The sequence below is a fragment of the Sciurus vulgaris genome (assembly GCF_902686455.1).
Source record: "Sciurus vulgaris genome assembly, chromosome: 4".
Classification (NCBI taxonomy): domain Eukaryota; kingdom Metazoa; phylum Chordata; class Mammalia; order Rodentia; family Sciuridae; genus Sciurus; species Sciurus vulgaris.
This window is the reverse complement of record NC_136464.1, coordinates 708,661-729,164: the sequence shown is the minus strand read 5'-3', so window position 1 is coordinate 729,164 and position 20,504 is coordinate 708,661. Positions and strand designations below refer to the sequence as shown.

The following is a 20,504-nucleotide window of genomic DNA, read 5'->3' as shown; positions in this document are numbered from 1 at the left end:
CACAGACACACAAGGGCACAGGGGAGACAGGCGAGGGCAGAGCAGGGACTGCCACAGTGTGTCACGACCAAGGAGCACTGGGGGCCGCTGTAGCCAGGAGCCTGGGGAGAGCCCCACCTCATGGTTCTGCCAACACCTTGACTTTCCAGACGCCTGGCCTCAGAACTGGAGATCTACGACTGCATTAAGCCCTTGGTCATAGCAACCTCAGGACAAGAATGAGACACCCCCCTGCAGACGAAGCCCCACTGAAGAGCTTCCCCTACTGCTCAGCACTTCAACTCCCTCTCCCGCGTCCCGCTCCAGTCACAGGCCTCTGGGCTCTCTACCTCCACTTCAGGGTCTTTGCTCTGACTGTCCCTCTGCCAGGAACGCTCCTCCCCAAGAATGGTTCAGTCCCTCCCCCTTCTAGAAATAGGTCGAATGTGACCTCGCGTGCACACCTGGCCTCCAGCACCCTATCCTCTGAAGTGCTTTCTTTTTCTGCAAAGTGCCTGTCAAGTCCTAATGTAAGGTATGATTTATTCTTCATAGTCGTGTCTGGAGTTATTAGCAGAACCCTCAGTCAGAGGGCCGAGCTCTGGTCCCAACAGGCAGTCTGGACGCTCACCATGACTACGCGGGCAGCAGAGGGATGGTGGTGGTGAGGCGGAGAAGACATTTCCTCAGCGTGGACAACGGGGAAGGAACAGGGCTGGTGTCCTGCGCCTGTCTTCAGGACTCAGGCAACAGCCCCAGCGCTGTGCAGAGGAGGAGCTAGGGCAGGGCCCGGGAGAGTGTGTGGTCAAGTGGTCTTGGCCGAACTGAGGTCCGCTTGACCCGTATCTCAGGTTGTGTCTATGGGGTCCCGATGGCACCAGGGAAGTCACTATTGCCTGAGGAACAACTTTTGCTTCTGTCAGGTGATGATCTACCTGCAAAACTTGCTGTTCCTGAAACTTGAGATCAGTTTGGGAAGGAAAAATAATTCAGAGAAAGAGAGAGTTGCAGGGAGAAGGAGAGAGGGAGGGAGAGAGAAGAGATTAGGCACAAAATGGAGTTAACTAGGACAATAACTAGGTCCTGCTTTAAATCTCCAACTTTAAAGGAGCCCCTGTTACAGAATTTACTTTAAAATACATTAGGATAAGCAATGGCAAATAGCAAACTCAAGTCCCCTCTCGGTGAAGATAAAATAACCCTAGTTCTCAAATTATTTCCAAGACAACTTTTGCAAACACAGTAACCAACACCTGATTTAAAAAAAAAAAAAAAAAAAAAAAAAAAAAACACACACACACATAAATAAAAAGCAGCAGAAACAATAGCACTCAGGAAAATACCCCCAGGAACTCCCATTATTGGAGTTTTCAGACACATGTGTTAAAATAACCATGCTTAACTCGCTGGCTCAAGGATATAAAAGATAAGACTGAGAATTTTAGCAAAGAATCCAAAACTTCTAATAATATACTATGATTAAGTTCTAGACCACCCCCCCAAATTCTGAAAGAATTCCATGAATAGATTGGATGGTAGATTAGACACAGTCAAAGAGAGTTTGTAAACTAGAAGATAGACCATATGAAAATATCCGGAATAAAGTATAAAAAGAAAATACAGAAAAGAGGACAAAAGACATGAAGGAGAGTATGAGTAGATCTATCACAAATGTAGCTGAAACCCAAATATCAAGGGCTTGTCGGGGGGCTTCAGGGGAAGAATAGGGTATAAGAGAAAGTAGCTAAATAATATCTAAAGATAAAACTTTCCAAAATTGATTAAGAACATAAACAATGGATTTCAGAAGTTCTACAAACTTCCAAATGAAAAAGATGAAAAACAAAATACAATAACAATCAATGAAGTGTAACACAGAAGAGAGAAAAAGGAACATAGAACCAGGGGGAAAAGATCTTAACAAGTGAGAGATTTAATGCAAATATATCAGTAATAAAGTAACTATAAATGAAGTAAATGTTGCAGTTGAAACACAAAAATGGTCACACTGGATTTTATTTACATCTTTATCTCTGTCGCCTTATAGTGTTAACAAAGACACAACTTAAATATAAGGATATAGAAAGGGAGAAATAAGAGAGAGCCCAAAAGTCTTGCCTAATCAAACACTGTTGATTTTAGCCCTTGAATTATTTTCCCAAATACTTTTTAAGGCAAGAAGTATTTGCCCAAATCCACAAAGAAGTGCATTTCCTAAAGGCAAAGGATAATTTCAATAGGAAAATATAAAACGCCTGTGTTTTGCATGGGCAACAACAAATACCTCAGAACAGGCAGACTTAGCAGAAGCCAATTCTCGTCATAGCAAATGGTTTTCACATACCTTCCCAGGTGCGGGCAGTGAACAGGAACATGCCCCAGGAGGAGCATGCTGGCTCACAGCTGCAGACCAGGCATCCCAGCAGGAGCTGCTCACATCGGGATGACTAGGAAACACCCCATGTTTGGAATTCAAGAACACATTTTGGCCCGAGTGACCAGGATATTGTGATATCAACCCCTGTTGTGCTAAGATTGTGCCTCGAGAGAGGAGGGTCTAGGGGGGAGGCCAAAAGTCAGTGGGCCTCACACTCACCTGGAGAATAGGAAAATGACTCTCCCTTAGCCGAAAGCAGAAGGAACGAAATAACATGGGGAAGAGCAGAAATAGGCAAAATAAAATGACACATTCTTTGAAAAGATGGACAGTCGACAACCCTCAAAAATCTGATCAAAAGAGAAGAAAGAAAAGAAAAGAAAGGCATGGGGGCCGTGAGCCGGAACTGGACAGGTTCCAGCTGCCCATGACCTCGAGAGGACCAAGCGGGGCAGGCAGGTTGGGACCTGGACTCCCGGGGAGAAGGTGGTCGGACAGCTTAATGGTTACGCAACTCAGAATTGAAACACAATTTGAAACATCCCATAAAAAAAGTCATCTCTGTCCAGATGGCCATGGCTTGATCACACTGAAGGAGGACCCAACGGAGTTTCACAGGAACTCTTGAGAGAACAGGAAGAAACACAGCCCCTTATCCATGGGCAGGCATGACCTGTTCTTAGAGCCAACAAGGACAGTAAGAGAAAGACACACCACCGTCCAGTGAAAGCAAAGGCAAGACCACCTCCCCGCAGAAAAAAACCCTGGACCAACTCCAGCGGTGTTGGGAAGGATGAAGTCACAAGGGTGCACACCTATTCCAGGAACGCTCAATACCTGTGTGATCATCAGCAGGACAAAGGTGGGCATCACAATCACCTCAACAGGTAGAGAGCACATCTGACCAACTCAACAGCTGTTTGTGGTTTTAAAAAGAACTCTTGGCAAATTGCAGGAGAGGGAAGCTTACTCTGCTACAGGGAGATTTGAAAAAGAAAAATCTCAGCAAAATGACATTTATTGTGAACTAGAACATCGGGAACCACACCACTGCCGTCCCAACACGGCACAGGAGGTGCCGCAGGAGCAGTGAGCGCAGGGATGTGACAAGGACCAGCTGCCAAGAATCGGACCTCCTCACACAGGAAATCAGCGCCACTAGAGGCTGGAACTGACAGGCGTGCTGAGCCGTGGCTGCACGTGAGGTCATCATACAAAAGCCCATTTCATCTCCATAGGCCAGCACTGAGCAGAAAGTCAACTCTACAAAATTGTCATTACAACAACACAAGTTCAAGTATCCGTGATAACAGATGTGCACACGGTCCCTTCACAGAGAACTGCGGGGCATCCTCTGGAGGACGGAGGAGACTCCGAACGGCAAGAGGAACACGTGCTCACAATCAGACCCTCGCAGAGACCTGTGGAAGAGCAGGGCTGCTGTGATCCAGCCAGACATCTAGGGACACAGCACTGACTTTAGAATGTGCACAGAGACCTAAGGGACCAGGAGTAGCCAAGACACGCCTGAAGGGAAAGAGGGGCCACGGGCGAGCTTTGCATGTGGACAGCACTGCAGCCCACAAGACAGGCAGTCCTGGGTGCAGTCTGCGTGCTGAGGATGTGGCTTCCTGACCAGTCGGCTGGAGGCGGACTGTCCCTTCTTCACTGGGCTCTGTCCAGCTTCCCAGAGCTGTTTCTCACCAGGAGTGCCATGTGGAGAGCCCAGTCACAGGAGTCAGGGGTTCCGCTGGGCTCCTCGGGGTGTCCCTGACCCACATGTTGCAAGGAAGAGCTGAGCTGGGACACCTGTCCTTTCCTGACCTCACCTCCATACCGAGGCACTGCGAAGACACATGACCTCCCGGGGGGAGGGCCATGGGGACATGGGCCAGGAGCTCGGGCAAGGCTGCATCAGGGCGCATGCTGGGAACGTGAACTTCACATGTGCCTTCGTACCCCAGGCCAGGTCTGGCCCTCAGTTGCACATTTGCCTGCTTGGGAGGAGGAGGAGGAGGAGGTAGCAGGCTGTGTGCCATTCTGTCAGGTGGATGGGACCCCCAGGTGGAGGGACCACAGCAGCCTGCTGCCGGAAGCTGGTGCCCAGGCATCAGGGGCTGGCAAGGTGACAGTCAGGTTCCCGCCAGCAACTGCGAGAAGCGCCACAGCCCTGGGGAGGGCGGGCTCTACCTACTCTCTGCTGCCCCAGCACCCCTGCAAGGAGGCCAGGACGGGACAGTTCGGGTGCACCCAGACATGTACCAAGACCAGGAGCAGCCCATGCAGAGGCCTCCTCCGTGTCTGCTCCCACCTCACACCAGCCACCTTACCACTTCCCTTCCCACCCTGTAAAATGAGCACAAGCCTGATGGCCCTGCAAGAAACAAAAGGGTCAGAATGTATTGTTCATTAAATATTCAGCTTACTAAAAAGCACATGGATCTGTCACAAGGGTCAACAGGAACTCCAAGTAACAAAACATGTCACAGGAGGACAAGATTTGGGGCAAAGCAGGATGTCCAGGATGAGCTGAGGGAAAGAAGTTCAGAGAGATTTCTGACCTAAAATAACTGTTTATGGATTTTGTGAATGATTGATGGTGGGTTAAAAAAACCACTTTGGTATTTAGCTTCTTGAATACATTGACAGGAGTGACTAACAGTTTTATTTCAGAGCATCAATATTTATCCCACACAAGAAATCACATTCTTTGCAATTATTTATATTTTTTATTTTTATTTTTTAATTTAGATGTTGACTTGAAAATATGCAAGTGGTTCGACAGCTTGTCAAAACTCTTTCTGGGAAAACTACAGCCAAGGTTTTGAAGTTCCCACCCCACCTGCCTTGTCGAGCTGAGCACCAACTGCACAGCCAAGCACAGGTGTGAGCCCTCGACTGGGGAGGTGGGGTCAGAAGGACAGGACAAATCCTGATAGCAGCTGAATGTGGCAAGGGCTTGGTGACAACATGGAGCCAGATTTCCAAGCAAGTGTCCAAGGCTGGGTCCCTGGGTGCCTATGGAAGAGGGAGTTCAAGGCAGGCAGGACTTGGCAGAGAGGGCAGGGATGGGGCAGGCCAAGGGAAGGTCTTGGAGGAAGGGATGGAGGGGGACAGAGGACAGAGCAGACAGAGAAGAGTAAAAATCAAGAAGCTAACTGTCGGAAGACCAGAGTGCCACCAAATCACAGCTTGGGCCCAGGGCCAGATAGTGCAGCCCGACCTTCTCTGAAGAAGTCTGACATCCCCCAGAGAGACCTCAGGAGCAAGGTGTGCCAGCTAGGCATGTGAGAGGCACATGGACAGGAAGATCACTCCCAGGGTCTGTTCATGGAGAATACATCAGAGTCCACTTGGACGGGGTTGACTCATCAGCTCTGGGAAGATGGGGCCCGATGGAGGCCTGCTCTGATCTAAGCACCGAACGTTAAGCAAGGACCTATGCTACGACATCGGCGGTACCAGAACACGGGCCCATGCGTGTTGGAGAAGCTTGCTGCAAATGCACATGGGCATGCTCAGTGAGGCCCACCAGACACCCGCTGCATATGCTTCCTGTCACTTCACCGAGCAGTGAAGACAAGACCTTTCGGGGACACCTGCAGCCCTGACAAAGTCCCACCCCCAGGCTGGGAGCCTTCCTTTTGTGGACATACACCCCCAGGTCCCCCTGGGGGAGCACTGGGCAGCAGGGGAGGCAGAGGCGCCCTGCCATGCCCAGGTCTTGACAAAGGAGTGTGGCACCTCCAGACCCTACAGCTGGGGAACCTGAAGCCCAGGGCTCAGCTCTGTTATCCAGACTCAAAGGACGGGCTGCCACTCTGGGGCTGGAGTGGGTCTGCCTGCTGTGTCGCGCCTCCTTCTGAGGCTGGGGCAAGGGCTACTGCAGAGCCTGTGTGGTGCCCAGAAAAAGCAGGGCCATCTGGCAAGGCCACACAACTATGAGATGTCTTTTCTCCAGCCGTGGTTTCCTGCACTCCCCAACCTACCCTGACTGCTGATCCAAGTTCCTGAACACCCCAGGGGGCGCTATGCTGGATTTTTATTCAGTCGACTTGGATTGGCCTTGGGGGTCAGTTCTTCTTGTTCTGTTTTTTGAGATGATGTCTCACTATGCTGTCCAAACTGGCCTCCAACTCCTTGGTTCAAGCAATCCTCCTGTGTCAGCCTCCCGAGTAGCTGGAACTACAGGCACACACCACTGTGCCATTCATAGGAAAGGGTTTTGAACAGGTGAGGCTGTACCCAACCACTCCCGGCAGTTTCTCCAGGGAGCTCCTTACACCTGCCAGGAAGGAGGGGACCTGTGGGAACCTGCCCAAGGACCGACAGTGCCTATCCACACTGCACATTCAGACTTTGCAGGACCTGTCACAAGAAGCACATATTAAGAACCTTCTGTATGCCTGACCAAGTTAGGCTCCGGATTTAGGGCCAGCCTCATAGGCAAGCCCGGCCAGTGTCCTCTCTCCTGAGAGACCTCGGACCCACAGTTCTGCTCTCTAAGGCATGAGGAGATCCCACCAAAATGACCATTCCCGTGGAAAGGTGGGACGCAGGGAGTCTTGGCCCTGGGTAAAGCTCGGGGAGCGGGGAGAGGGGCAGGGGGAGCTGGCCCTTTGCTAGGCTCTCCACCCCACCAGCCCAACACTCACTCTGGTGCGCAGGAAAGCCCAGCACCCCCCCTCCCCACGCGGCCACTGAGGACACTGCGGCAGCCTCGCCCCCCGGGGAGGCGGAGTAGGGAATGGGGCAGAAGTCGCGGGCTACGCGCCCTCGCGCTCTCGCGGTGGGCCAGGCCCTTCCGCCTTCGGTGTGCCGGGCGTGAGCGCGGACCCGCCGGCGGCCGTGGACCGAGTGGCTCCGCCCCCGACAGTCACAGCCGCGCGGGCGGCTCGCCCGCACCCCGTGGAAGTCGTTCTTCCAGGACGCCCGCGGGGCCCCCGGGCCAGCCAAGTGACACGGCCCTCGGCACCGCCCCGGCACCGCCCCAGGCGTCCCCCGCGCCGGTCGACACTGCGGCAGGCGGCGGGCGCGTTGCCATGGCGGCCGGTCGCGCGTAGCTGGTGGTGCCCAGAGCGGCCCAGCGGGCGCAGAGGCTGCGGCCAGCCTCGGAGGGGACCTGCCGGGAGAGGACCCCAGGGGAGCCAGCTGCGCGGCAGGGACCCACGGGGGCGCGCGGACCGGCGAGGGGCGCGGACCTGGCCGCAGCACCAGCCCGCCGCGCAGGCCGGGCGGAGCGCGCAGGATGCAGGCCATGGACCCTGCCGCCGTGAGCCTCTATGAGGAGGACAGCAAGGACCTGGACTTCTACGACTTCGAGCCGCTCCCCACCCTGCCGGAGGACGAGGTGAGCCCTAGACACCGGGGACCCCACCGGCTCTCGCCGGGATCTGCGGAGGAACAGGGAGGGCTGGGCGGCCCCCGCCCCCGCAGACCTGGCGGAGCAGGTGGTGGCCGCTGGGAGCCCTGTCCTCATGCCCCCAGTTCTGCTGGAATGCCTCATGGGACGGCAGTGGAAGCTGTCACTGCCAAAGTTGGCGCCCAGCGTTGGGTGGGCTTGTTCTTGTAGCTCTTGGGCAGACAAGTGGGGCACCGTCAGCACCCAGACAGTGTAGGGTGCTGTTTACCTTTGCAGTGGGCCAGGCTCAGAAGCTGTAGGTGAAGGGTTAATGCAGGGTGAGCACTGTGCTTCCCCAGGACTGAGCTGTGCTTCCTGCCCGGGACTTGGGAGCCTGAGGCAGACCCCCTCCCCAGGGAGTGCTCTGCCTGTGGTCTCCATCCAAGGGGCAGAGAAGCTGGGCCCCACTTGGCCCCACAGGCCATGCTGGCGTCAGAGGCACTAACTCGGTGCTGTGAACAAGTATGAAAGCAACCCCCAGAGAGTGTGGTCAGGTGTCTGGGACACCCTCTCCTCTCAGAATATGGGGTCTCTGGGGAGAGCCTTCCAACTTGGGCTTCTGGCTCTCTGTTAAGGAATATGGCATTCTGTATCCATTGGGGACAGTGTGATGCTGAAGACCCTCCTTTAGCCCTCCTGGGCAAACTGGCCGTCTGATGAGTGAAAGTTGGCCAGAACCCTCCTGGAGCAGAGGCCCCATGGCTGCAGTCCCCAGAGCCTGGCCCCTCTGCCAGCCCCATACTTCCCAGAGGAGTGAGCTCCTGAGGGAGAAGGAATCCATTGCTGCTGCCTGGCCACCCAGAGGCCGCTTGAGCAGTGCAGGGGGTTGGCACCGCCCCCACCCCCAATGTGGCCTGGATTTGGTGCAATTAAAGGCTGCAGAGAGGAGAGGCCAGGAAATAAATAAACCTTTGGATATCTCCCTGGCTTTGATGGAAAAGAAAAGGTGTCCTCAGCCCCAGCCTTCAGAAACTCCCCCAGAGGATGCACTCCAGTGTCCCCTCAGAAGATTCGCCCTCTGGTCGCCATTGGAAGCAGATCTGAAAACATGGCTCTGCACACCATGTACGTTTGTGCACCAGCTGCTGAGCTTGGGGGGTCTGCTCTGTGTCCAGCACCCGAGGCAGCAGCAGGCACCACAGAAGGCAATGCCAAGTTTGAACACAGGCTTGCAACCTGAGCTTGGTCTGCCCTTCCACCATACCATGTCACCTTCTGTCACAGGAATGTCCCAGCACTCCCTGGACTGGATCAGTCTCGGTGTGCATGGGGTGTGGGGTAGTCTCCTCTGTGACTGTGCAGAGACCTGCAGGTGAACTGTGAGGCTACCATTTTAGTGGTGTCCAGTGGGAGGTTCAGGTGGGCCTCTCAGCAGGGGAGGGTGCTGCCTTCTCTCCTGTGAGCAGGAGTGGGGTCCCCTGGGCCCAGTCTTGAGATGTCATATGTCCTGTGTCTGAGAGCAGACCTGGAGTCCAGACTTCATGCCTCTTGCACTGCCTGGCTTGGTTCACAGAAGAGGGTTTTGCTTCCTACCTGTTAGCCTCTGCACCTGTCCTGTAGGGTAAGGAAGAGGGTGATTGTTCACCTGGAGGGCAGTGCCAGTGAGGACACAACAGACCACGTGGGAGCAGTGGAGCCTACAGACAGCCCAGGACGCCTGGGAAGGTCCTTTCACGTCTCGATCCAGGAAGTCCAAATGACTGGCAAACTCAAGAGAAAGTTCATTACGGTCAGGGGGATGCAGAACATGCCCATCCTGAATATCTCCCATGGTCACTAGATGGCGATAACTGAGGTGGACAGTGGTGTGTGTGGGTGGGACCCACAGGCCAGCAGTGCTTGCTCACCGTTGGAAACAGCTTGGCATTCACTTGTGAAACAGAGTCAGCACCCCGCAGCCCAGTCCGCCCCAAGATGCGTGGCACATGGCAGACCATAGTGTGCAAGGAGATGTTGGGCTGGAAACCACCCAGAGCTCAGTGAGTGGACGGCAGTATCTGGCTAGGTCCTGGAGCTATCGCCACCCTAGATCCCTGGCCACCTGCAGGCATACCGCAGAGGACCTTAAGTGCACAGTGGAGACCTTCTGCCCAGGCACTGCCCAAGGCCAACCTCTGGGAAGAACTGTCCCTCCCTGAACTCCCATGGATTTCAGCTGCTCTGGACAGGGCATATGGGGTCAGAGGCAGAACAGCATAATCAGACCTGGGCAGCACTGTGGCTACCGGACAGGCAGACACATGCCAAGTGGCTAGGGCTGAGAGTCAGGGTGCAGACCAGGGCAGGCTAGGAGATGATGATGGCTCCCTTGGGTGCCAGGCAGGGCAGTTCCTGTCCCATGCCTCCCCGATGGCAGGAGGGTCTCACCCTTGTCAAACCCAGAAAGCACCTCCCAGAACTTCTTAGGGTGGGGCTGGCTGGGCTCCGGGGCTAGTGGCTGGGCCACACAGGGAGCATCTCCCAGTGTCCCCTCCTGGACTCTGTGTGACATGCTCCTGAACCCAGGAGCCCAGAACAGGGGCAGCCTGAGACCCAGGGAGAGCTACTTCCAGGAACAGCCTCAGACAGGGGAGGGCATCTTCCTGGGGAGGGCAGACCAGGGCTCTGTGGCAGAGCTCCCCTGGCCTGGTGGTCAGGCTCCCTGGGGCCTGCCGCCTGCCATGCTCTCAGTGGTGAGTTTGGTTTGGGTTGGAGGTCCTGTTGGAACATACCACATCTCAAAAGTCAGTTGATTGTAGGAAGTGTATTTGAAATGGACACAGTGACCCCTGAGTCCCCTGCACCCCAGGCTCGAAGTTTGTCTGAGCCCCGGGGGAAGGCCCCCTCAATGCACAGAAGCCGAGCTGAATGCTTTGCACAACCAGATAAGTGCCCCACCCTCTGGGACAGGAGATGAGCTGAAGTGCCACCTCTGCCCTGGGGAACAGCCCCTGGGGATGGGGACCCTCCTTCCAGGCATGGGGGTTGGGCTTAGGCCCACACAGTCGCAGGAAAAGGGCTGCTCTTTCCTGCCCAGCAGGGAACAAAATCTGGGTGATCCCCCTCAACCCCCTGGGAAGTTCCTTGCTGGAGAAGGGTGAGCAGGACCCTCTCTCCCACCCCAGGAGCTAGGCCTGCACCCAGCAGAGGGAGCTGCTAGAGGCTGCGAGGTCGGATGGCAGGAGCCAGAAGAGGCTGTAGTGTGAGTCATGATGCCCCAGCCAGTGTGGGCCCTCTGGGCAGGGGTGCCATGCAGGCAGGCCTCCACAGGAGCCCAGGCCAGCTGTGCTGACCACAGCACTCCCCTTCCTTGGAAGTCTTCTGTGGCCCTAAGCCTCATGGAACCCACTTTGGGGACCCTGCAGCTGGGCTAAGCATATTTCACTTGGAGCCTGGGCCTGCCTGGCAACCAGGCTGACAGCTGTCCTTTCCAGAGGCAGGCACAGCATATGGCTGGGCTCTGTTCATGAGTGGCCATGGGGCTTCTGCTGGAATTTGGGGGGGCCATGGACTGAGGCTGAGCGGCTGGTGAGTGCTGCCCACATCCCTCCCGGTCTCTCATCCTTGCCCCTGGCCCCTTAGCCAAGGCTCATCCTGTGTTCCTGCCTCCTCTAGACCAGGCCTCAGAGGGTGGGTGGCTACAGGGCCCAGCATCCAGGCTGGGGGTCCCTTGGTGCTGGATGAGGGGATCCAGCAGGGCCTGGGGTACCTTGTGTGCTCTGAGGCAGAGACAACCTTGTCCTGGGGGAGGCCCGAGCCCCACTGGAAGCAGTGGCTCCAGACCCTCAGGGCTTCTGCTTCCTCCCACTTGGACCCGCTCAGCACGAACAGGTGCTGGGGGTGCAGGTCTGCAGCTGCCCAAGCACTGGCAAGCGCTCAGGGGCCCTCCCCGCCGAGCCGGAGAAGGAGGTGGTGTTGCGGCCATAGGATGGCCCTGCAGTGTGCCTGAAGAGGCTCCCTTCTCTTGGCAGGCTCCGTCGCCGCCTGTGAGCAGGCGGGCTCGCTGGCCAGTGTGAGCAGCGGCAGCAGGGTGTCGGCAGCCTTGCTGTGGGACTGGGCCTGGCACAGACTCATGTCGTGGGCGGGCTTCGTTCCTCCTAAGTGGCACAGAATCACGGGGCCTGTTGGGGCAGTGCCTCGCTTGGTGTGTGCTCGTGCACGTGTGCTTGTGTGCTGTGTGCACGTGCACTGCACTGTGCATTCACATGAGGTGCCTTGTGCTGGTGCAGGTGTGTATGCAGGTGTGATACATGTGTGTGCACATGGGTCTCGTGGGCATGGCTGGCTCCTAGGGCTCTCTGGGTCCTGAAGAGCCTAGGTGGTGCGGGGAGACCCACATCAAGAAGGCTGTATCTCAGTGTGTCGGTCAGCTACACGTCACTGCGACAAAGTACTTGATAAAACAGCTCAGAGGAAGAAAGGTCTATCTGGGCTCATGGTTCCAGAGGTCCCAGTCCATGGTTGGAGGGCTTCATTGCTCTGGGCCTTAATGAGGCAGAACATCATGGGGAAGGGCATGGGGGCAGGGGGGGATACTGCTCAGGGTCATGGCAGTCAGGAAAGAGAGAGAGAGGGAAAGACAGAGAGGAAGGGGCCTGGGACAAGGTGCAGTCCAAGCCATACCCCCAGTGACCCACTTCTCCAGCCAGCCCACACCGCCCAATAGTCCATTCAGATCATGAATCCACCAACAGGCCAGTCCACTGATGAAGTCAGGCCTTCAAGGTCAGGCACCTCCAAAACCCCACCTCGGGACACTGCTGTGTGGGGACTAAGCCTTCAACACACAAGCCTTTGGGGACTGTCTAGATTCAACCCACAACAGCCAGGGAACCCCAGGAGCAAGCAGAGAGCGTGCCGACACAGGAGGAGCTGGAAGGTCTAGGGAAGTGCCATTACAATCCCCTCCCTGGACCACAGAGGGACACACACGGTGGATGTGCAGAGACACACAGCAGGGCAGACCCAGGCCCCACCATGGAGCCCTTGGCTCCCTCGTCTGTGGCTGTGGGGATCCTGAGCAGGGCCACCTGGAGGCAGGCTCACCCTTTAGGACCTGAGCTCTTGCCCACACTTGAAGAAGAGCCCATGTCCTGGGGAGCTGCAGCCAAGGCTGGGACAGGTGCTGGGGCTTTGCCTCCTGTCCCATCCTCACCCCTCCAAGAGAGCCCACATCCTTTGCCGACCCAGAGCCCCAGCCGGTTCCCTCTGAGCCTCCTCCCTCATCCATAGGTACACAAACACAAACACACAGGGCGAGCAGCAGGGGGTATGCACCAAACAGGGCCTCAGAGTCAGGTGTGGTGTGTGGGTGTGAGTCAGTATGTGTATCGTGACTGATGCAGAATTGTGTGACTGTATGATAGGCCTGTGGGTACGTGTGATGTGTGTGATGTGTGTGGACGTATGTTGGCATATGTTAATGCATGAGTGGAGGAGTGTGTTTCTGTGCATGTGCATGCACATGTGGAACAGACAGTAGGTACACATGGCACATGTGTGCAAGAGTGTGTGTGGTAGCCGTGTGCATGTGAGTGTGGTGTTGGTACAGGCCATCGGGTTCCTTGAGCTCCGGGATCCTGGAGCCTACTAAGAATTTGCAGTGGCTCAGCATGGGGAGGCCAGGCGGTCAGCTGAGTGGGGTCCTCCCCACTCTGTCCTCCATGTGAACTGCCCACAGCTAGCGTCTGGACGCCTGTACCTGTCACACACGTGTAGTTGAACATCACATGACTGGGTTGCAGGCTCACCACCTCAGCCCTCCGTGCGGCTCCCTGTGCACGGGAGTGTGGTCTATAGGCAAGACCGTGGCTTAACCTGTGCACAGCCTCCGTGAGCTGGCTGAGCTGCCAGTCGGGCTGTTCTGAGCAGGTGGCCAGCTGGGCACAAGCTCACAGGCTCCAGCCAGCCTCCCGGGAGTACAGCCACGTTCCTACGCGACACGCGCAGACGCCGGCTCCAGGCCACATGCTGGGGTTTCACCAAATGCTCACAGTTCTGACTGCCAGAGAACAGTGGGATGGGTCTTTTAAAAAAAAAAAAAAAAAATGACCTGGTCAGGAGGGGAGTGTGGCTCAGTGGTGAGGGCCTGGGGAGCACAAGGAAGCACAAAACCCTGGGCTCCGGCACCAAGACGTAAATAAACAGGTAAAATCTAAAAGACTGGAGTGAGATGTGGTGGCCCCCAGCTGCAGGCTCAGCACTTGGGAGCAGCCAAGCCCAGAAGCACAGGACCAGCCTGGGCAAGGCCATGAGACTCCATCTCACAACAAGTAACAATAGTAACTGGAAAAGTCCTGGCCCGAAACTCCTTTCCCAACCCCATGAAGTGAAAGGACCACCGCAAGCCACCTGCTCCCCAAGAACCCGGCTCGGTGCTGGGCGTGTGCCCTGCCCTGGGTGACCCTCTGTGGGCTCACCAAGGCCTGTCTTGGCAGGAGAACGTGTCCCTGGCCCGACATCCTCTCCCTGCGGGACAGCGGCCTCAGCGAGCAGGAGGCCTGGGCCGTGTGCCTGGAGTGCAGCCTGTCCATGCGGAGCGTGGCCCCACGCCGCCATCTTCCCAGACGCTATGCATCACGCCCGACACGCTGGCCTTCAACACCAGTGGGAACGTGTGCTTCATGGAGCAGCTCAGTGGTGAGCCAATGGCAACCGCTGGTGGGTGCGGCTGGGACAGAGACACCCTCTCAGGCATCGTGAGCACTGGGCAGCCAGGCGGACCGGGCCCAGGCCGGGGCCAGGGTCCTTGGCAGCCTGATGAGAATCCTCGGCCTGAAGAACTGCGGAGGGAGGGAGGCAGGCCGCGCAGGAAACTCAGGTGGCCGGTGGGCTCCTGCACTCCAGACGGGGCACAGCCCTCGGAGAGCCAGGGAGGGTCTCGGCCAGCCTGAACCACCCACCACTTCGACCAGTCGAGACCACGTGGCTCAGCTGGGCAGGCTGCCCTGCACCCTTCCAGGGGAAGCAGAGCTGCTGGGTGGTTCCCCAGGTGGCCCTTCAGGAAGAGGGACAGGACCCTGGGCTACAGTTAAAGGTTCCTCTTTTTAACCACTTGCCTCTCCTGATGCCTGGGCCATCCTCAGGCGGCAGTGGGAGGGCAGAGGGGAGGACCCGGCCCGGCCCTAGCAGCCTTCCCGACTCTGCCCAGAGGCTCCTGGTGGCTTCTGGTCGGCGTGCCTCCTCGCCCTGCCTCCTGGTGGGTTGATCAGAACAAGGCCTTTCTCTTCCTCTCCAGATGACCCCGAGGGTGCCTTTGTTCCCCGCGAGTTCGACCTGACTGGGAACACGTTTGAGGTAAGTGCTGCGGAGGGCGGCCCACCAGGGGCCCTCCTCGCTGCCTCTGAGCTTCCTGACCGCCTGGCTGCTGCAGTGGCTCCCAGCTGGCCTCTGAGCTCACCCTCCATCCCTGGGGCTGCCTTAGGGCCCGTCCTCAAGCTTGAGGACAGGGGTGTTTGGAGGGGTGGCTTTGTGCCGCCTGTCCTTCCTGTGAGTGCACAATTTCCATTCCCTGCTGTGATAGCACATCACGGGCCTCAGAGGAGGCCCTGCTGGCTGGGAAAGAGGGCGTGGGGGAGCTGGGAGCTGGCGGGGAGGGAGCCGAGCACCTGGGTTCTTTCTACGGCAGTGGGCAGCGCGTCCTCCCTCTCAGGTACAGCCCGTCTCTGCACAGGCTTCCCGCCCCAGCACCCGGCAGGCGTTCGCTGCTGTTTCCACTGAAAGCGTCACCCTTTGCTCCTCACACCGTATCTGCCTGAAGCCTACGTCACTCCTACTTTACTCAACTCCAATTAACAGACAAGATCCCTGCGTTTTCACCAAAGCACACGTGAAGTGACTAACTCAGACTCACATGTCAGTCCCCTTACCCAGTGTGACCCCCTGACCCCTCCTCCTTCCTCGTCGCCGGCCTCTCCCTGGTGTGGTTAGTTGGCCAGCTCCGATGCACACCACCCCCGCCACAGAGCAGGCTCTGTCCTGTTGTGCCCCCAGGCCCATCCCTGCACTAGAACTGGCTCTCTGAATCACCTGATTCTCGGCAAGCCCCGTGCCCTCAGGGCCGTGCCAGCGGGAGCAACCGGCTGCTCTGGCCCTTATCCCAGGTGAATTTTGAAATCGGCTCCACAAGTCCCAGGAAGCTCAGCTGGCACGTGGCTGGAGTGGCTCTAGGTGAGATACCTGGTGGCCTCCGTGAGCCCCTGACAGCGCCTCACCTGCCGTGGAGTCCTGGTGTCAGGTTTAGATTTTCTCAGGATTTTGTTAAATTCTGCTTCTGTTCTGAAACTGACGTTGTGTTTTATCTGCAGTCTTCTGCTCCTTGTTGCTAGTCTACGGAGGTACAGGTCACTTTACTATCCTGATTTTAAGCCCACCATCTTGCACAATCTGTCTATTGTTTCTAGCAGTGGGCAGATTCTTTTAGCTCTTCTCTTTCCCCGATCAAATCACCGACATAACCGCCAGGTTACCCCTGGGGTTCCCTTCGCTGTGGCACTCTGTGCGATGAGGAGCAGCGTGGAGCCGGGCTAGCAGCACAGTGCGAGCCCCTCCTGCCCCCGCGAAGGGTTGCCCATTCCAAGTGTGCCCCCACCGTTCCTGGCAGGACATCTGCCTTGGCACAGACGTCCCCTGCTGGACCGATCACGTTGTCCTGAGTGCACGCTGTGTTTCCGCGAGGTGCTCCTTCTGTGCTCCTTGAAAGGATGATGTGATTTTTTTCTTCATCAAGATTGACTCCCTGGGCTGGGGATACAGCTCAGTTTGTAGACTGCTCGTCTCACATGCACAGGGCCCTGAGTTCAGTCCCTCACCACAAGAGTGATTTACCTATTTATCTCCTGGTGTTGAATCGCCCTTTCCCACTGAGGAAAACCTCGCTGGCCAGCTGTCTTCTCTCCTGCACACAACGGAGTCTGGCTCAGAGTGCCCCCTGTGGACTGTCCTGCATGGTCCGTGGGTGGCTGGTGGTCTTGCCCTGCTGGTGTCCCAGTCTTCGCCCTGTGTGTCTAAGCATGGGATGAGCTGGCCTCCACCACCCGGCAGAGCTTGCTGCAGTTGTCTCTGTCCTGGCAGAAAGGTGCATTCACTGTCCATTCTAGTGGGCGGAGGCCCAGCCCACCCAGCGTTCTCATTGGGGTGGGCTCTCTGGTCAACTCCGCAGAGGAGAATGGGGGCAGGTAGAGCCCTCTGTGGCCGGCTCCTCAGGCCGCCCCCTGCCCGAGTGCCAGTCTGCACCTCCCTTTCCTGCTCTGGGCAGCCTCACAGCTTGCCTTGTGGTCTGTCCAGAGTCCTGCACTGTCTCCTGGGCATGCGCTCTTCTCTGTCGATCACCCTCTCCTCTTACCTGTTTGAGTCTGGCATCTGTTCCTTTCCTGAGTCGGACCCAGCTCACCCATTTCAGCTCCTCTCCCCAGCGTCCATGTCAACTACCCAAGGCCATGAATTTCCCTCGACCTGTGATCTCTGCTGCATCCTGTGAGCTTTGCCACACAGCATTTGCTTCTAAGAACCTTATTTCCATCGAGATTTCTTCTTTAGCCCCTGAGTAATTTAGCCTTGTGAGTAGGTTGGGTTTTGGTACCTTTCATTGAGACGTATATGCAGAAGATGAATGTACCACGGGCACATCGCCACGCGGGTCCTCTCCACTGCACATCCCTGTGCGCGGCATCCGACACAGCCAGAGCAAGATCCACGCCAGGACCCACCATCCCTCGCGGGCCTCCAGGCCACGCACAGCTGAGTGGGTTTCTCCCAGCTGTTCTGCTTCGCAGGATGGACTCAGCAGGGCTGACTGGGCGGCTGCTGTTGTGAGCATGTGGTCACTGGCGAGCATTCAGGCCCAGTGGGCCTCTCTCATTCCTGAATGCACTAGGGCTTGCTTTCTCTTTGTAACTTCTCACTCAGTCACGCTGTGGCTTCAGAGTGCTGTCCATGTGCTGTGGTTTTTTGCAGTTTGCTGGGTTTTCTTGGTGTTAAGAAGGTTCGTGTCCCCTGGGCGGGATGCGGGCTTCCTGTGGTGTGGCACAAGCCTGTGCGCTGGCCTGTGTCTGTGGCACTTTGGTTTATTTTAATGTATTGCCCACTTACCTACTACCATCGAGGCAAGTGCGTTGAGGTGGGCTCTGCTGGTGGGCGGATGTGCCTCTTCCTGTAGAGGATGCTGAGCTCCCGAGTTTGCAGAGGTGTTGGGAGGAATCCTAGTTCTTGGCTGACAGCAGTTAATGTCTCGTAAACTTGCAGAGAGGAGCATTCCGCTCTGACCACTTAGGAAAGTAAACAACTGCCCCAAGTTCACCTAGTATTACCAAGGGAACCTGTATAGGGGCCTGGTGGTCTGATCCCCCGTGGCACATCATGATTGGGCAAAAGGTTTATAAAATGTATGGTTTTTCCTGCAATAAATGAGTTTGCAGGTTTGCTCGCCACAAGCCTGCTTTTACCCAACTCCCAGGGTCTGGGTTCTGACCCCCTGGCTCCTACCTGTGCCTGAGCTAGCCTGGCACACCCTACACAGAGGCGCTGAGGCCCTGTCTGGATGGAGCCACCAAGCTTCACAGGCAGCTCCCCAGGAGACCGGTGTGAGGCAGGAGGGCTCAACGTGTTGACTGCCAGGCGGAGAACCCAGGAGGCTGGAGGGCGTGGGACAGGGGAGGGGCCCCAGGTCCTCACATCTCAGAACTGATGAGTGATGAACTTCTGTTCTGAGGACCCCCAGTCAGTCCCCAGGGTGACAGCAAGGGTTCCATCCTTCTACTCACAGAGCAGGTGGGTCCTGCCTACCTTGTTCTGTGGAAAGGCCCTTGGGGTACACCAAGGCCTGTTCCCACATCAGCATGGGCCAATCATCTGGGCCAGCCTGCAGAGCCAAGGTCTCTGTTCTGTCCCAGATGAACTTTACTCTGGGGCTCTTGCCGGGGGCTGCAGGACCCCTGAGTGATCAAAGTGCTGCAAATGGAGCCCAGGCACGCCCAGCTCAGATGCAGCTCCAGAGCCTGGACAGCCCTCGCCCAGCTCAGAGGCAGTTCCACAGCCTGGACAGCCCTCTCCCAGCTCAGAGGCAGCTCCAGAGCCTGGACAGCCCTCGCCCAGCTCAGATGCAGTTCCACAGCCTGGACAGCCCTCTCCAGCTCAGAGGCAGCTCCAGAGCCTGGACAGCCCTCTCCCAGCTCAGAGGCAGCTCCAGAGCCTGGACAGCCTCACAGCTCAGAGGCAGCTCCAGAGCCTGGACAGACCTCTCCCAGCTCAGGAGCTAACCCTGCTGGGGGCAAGCCTTCACCCAGCTCACCCTCCAGGCACCACTGCTTCCAGGAACATGTGGCAGGGCACCACGGCCACCATAGATAGACACCCCACCCAGCCTCCTGGGTTTCTGGACTGAGGCATGGGCGCTTCGGGCCGTGGCTGCTGACTGCACCCCAGGCTGGGCCGCCCCATCCTCACCTATGCCTCCTCCTGTCACCCAGACCCCACTGACTGGCCATGTGCTGATGATGCTGGGATGCATCTGGGCCCTGCTCCCTCCTGCAGCTGGCATGCCCCACCCCCACCCCCACACACCTGCTTCCCTGTCTCCCAGAACAACCTTCCCAACTCTTACCTCACCCGAGTGTCCTGGCCTGGCCCCATCACTATGTTCCAGGTACCATGCAGCTACCCCTCCTGGGACCATCTCCCCTCCACTTCTGAGACTGACCCCAGGGCTCCCTAAATCCCTGGACGCACTGCACTCCTTGGTCCTTGCTCAGGAGATCCCAGAAGTTAAGCCTGCTGGGCTTTGGCCCCACAGGCTGTCCTCCAGCCCTCAAGACCCTGAGCATATGCAGGTTCACAGGGTCCAGCCAGGAAGACAGGCTCATTGTGTGGTCAGTGTGTCACCAGTCCATGGGCCTGTGCTTAGCAAGTGCCAGGCCACAGACAAGCCGTGTGGACTTGAGTGATCACTGGCAGAAGGCCCAGGAGCTTGTGGGACAGACAAGGTGGAAGGTGGTAGATGGCAGGGCTATGGCCTCCATCTCTTGCCTATGTCCTCCGCAACCATTCTCAGACCCTGTGCCTACTGCTGCCTGTCATTGTGAGGGTGACAACACTTGGGGTTCCCTGAGGTTCAGAAGAGGGTCTGTGGCTTGGCCAAGGCTCACAGCATGTGAGCGGGGCCCGGGCTGGGATGCCAATTCTCCCTCTGCAGGGGTGGGGGTGGCTCCTGGTCCTGGTGTGGGCATGAGGAGAAGGGATGGGCTCAGGGACAGTCAGTGCGGTGACATGGACCCTGAACAGGATGCCTCTCGGACGGGGCAGAATCACCTCATCTGTCATATGTCTGCAGACCCGACCCCAGGAGCACAGGAGGGTGTCCAGAGGCTAGCCAAAACAAGATGCCTCCCAACAAACGGCACCCTCTGCATGGCAACTACCGCTAGAAACGAAGCTTACACATTCCTTTAATAATTGCCACAAAACCATAGGAACCAGGGCACAAACGGACCGAAAGCAAGCCAGAGGCAGAAAGCCACCCCGTGGGTGAGGAGTGCCACATCGTGGGGCCCTGGGTCCATCCCAGTACCGGAAAAGGTGGAGTGTCCAGTCACTCGTCAGTTAACAGGAAAACCAACAAAAAAGACAGTCTCTCTGCAATAGAGATTTTATTCTGTAAGAAAGTCAGTCTCTCCCAAATTAAAAGAAGCCACTGCAGTTTCAACACAATCCCACCCACGCTGGTTTGTTCTTGAAGTGCTGAAGGCTCGACGGTGCCACTCAGCACAGGGGAGG

At 56.8% G+C, this 20,504-nt stretch overlaps 1 pseudogene across 1 annotated transcript; it reads left to right on the top strand.

Annotated features, from left to right (window-relative positions):
- The first annotated feature begins 7,232 nt into the window (after positions 1–7,232).
- On the top strand, positions 7,233–15,665 carry LOC306660319 (kinase non-catalytic C-lobe domain-containing protein 1-like; annotated as a pseudogene). Its single transcript, XR_013766618.1, has 4 exons — positions 7,233–7,706; positions 14,174–14,375; positions 14,974–15,032; positions 15,609–15,665. The product of XR_013766618.1 is annotated as a kinase non-catalytic C-lobe domain-containing protein 1-like (transcript).
- The last annotated feature ends 4,839 nt before the right edge of the window (positions 15,666–20,504 follow it).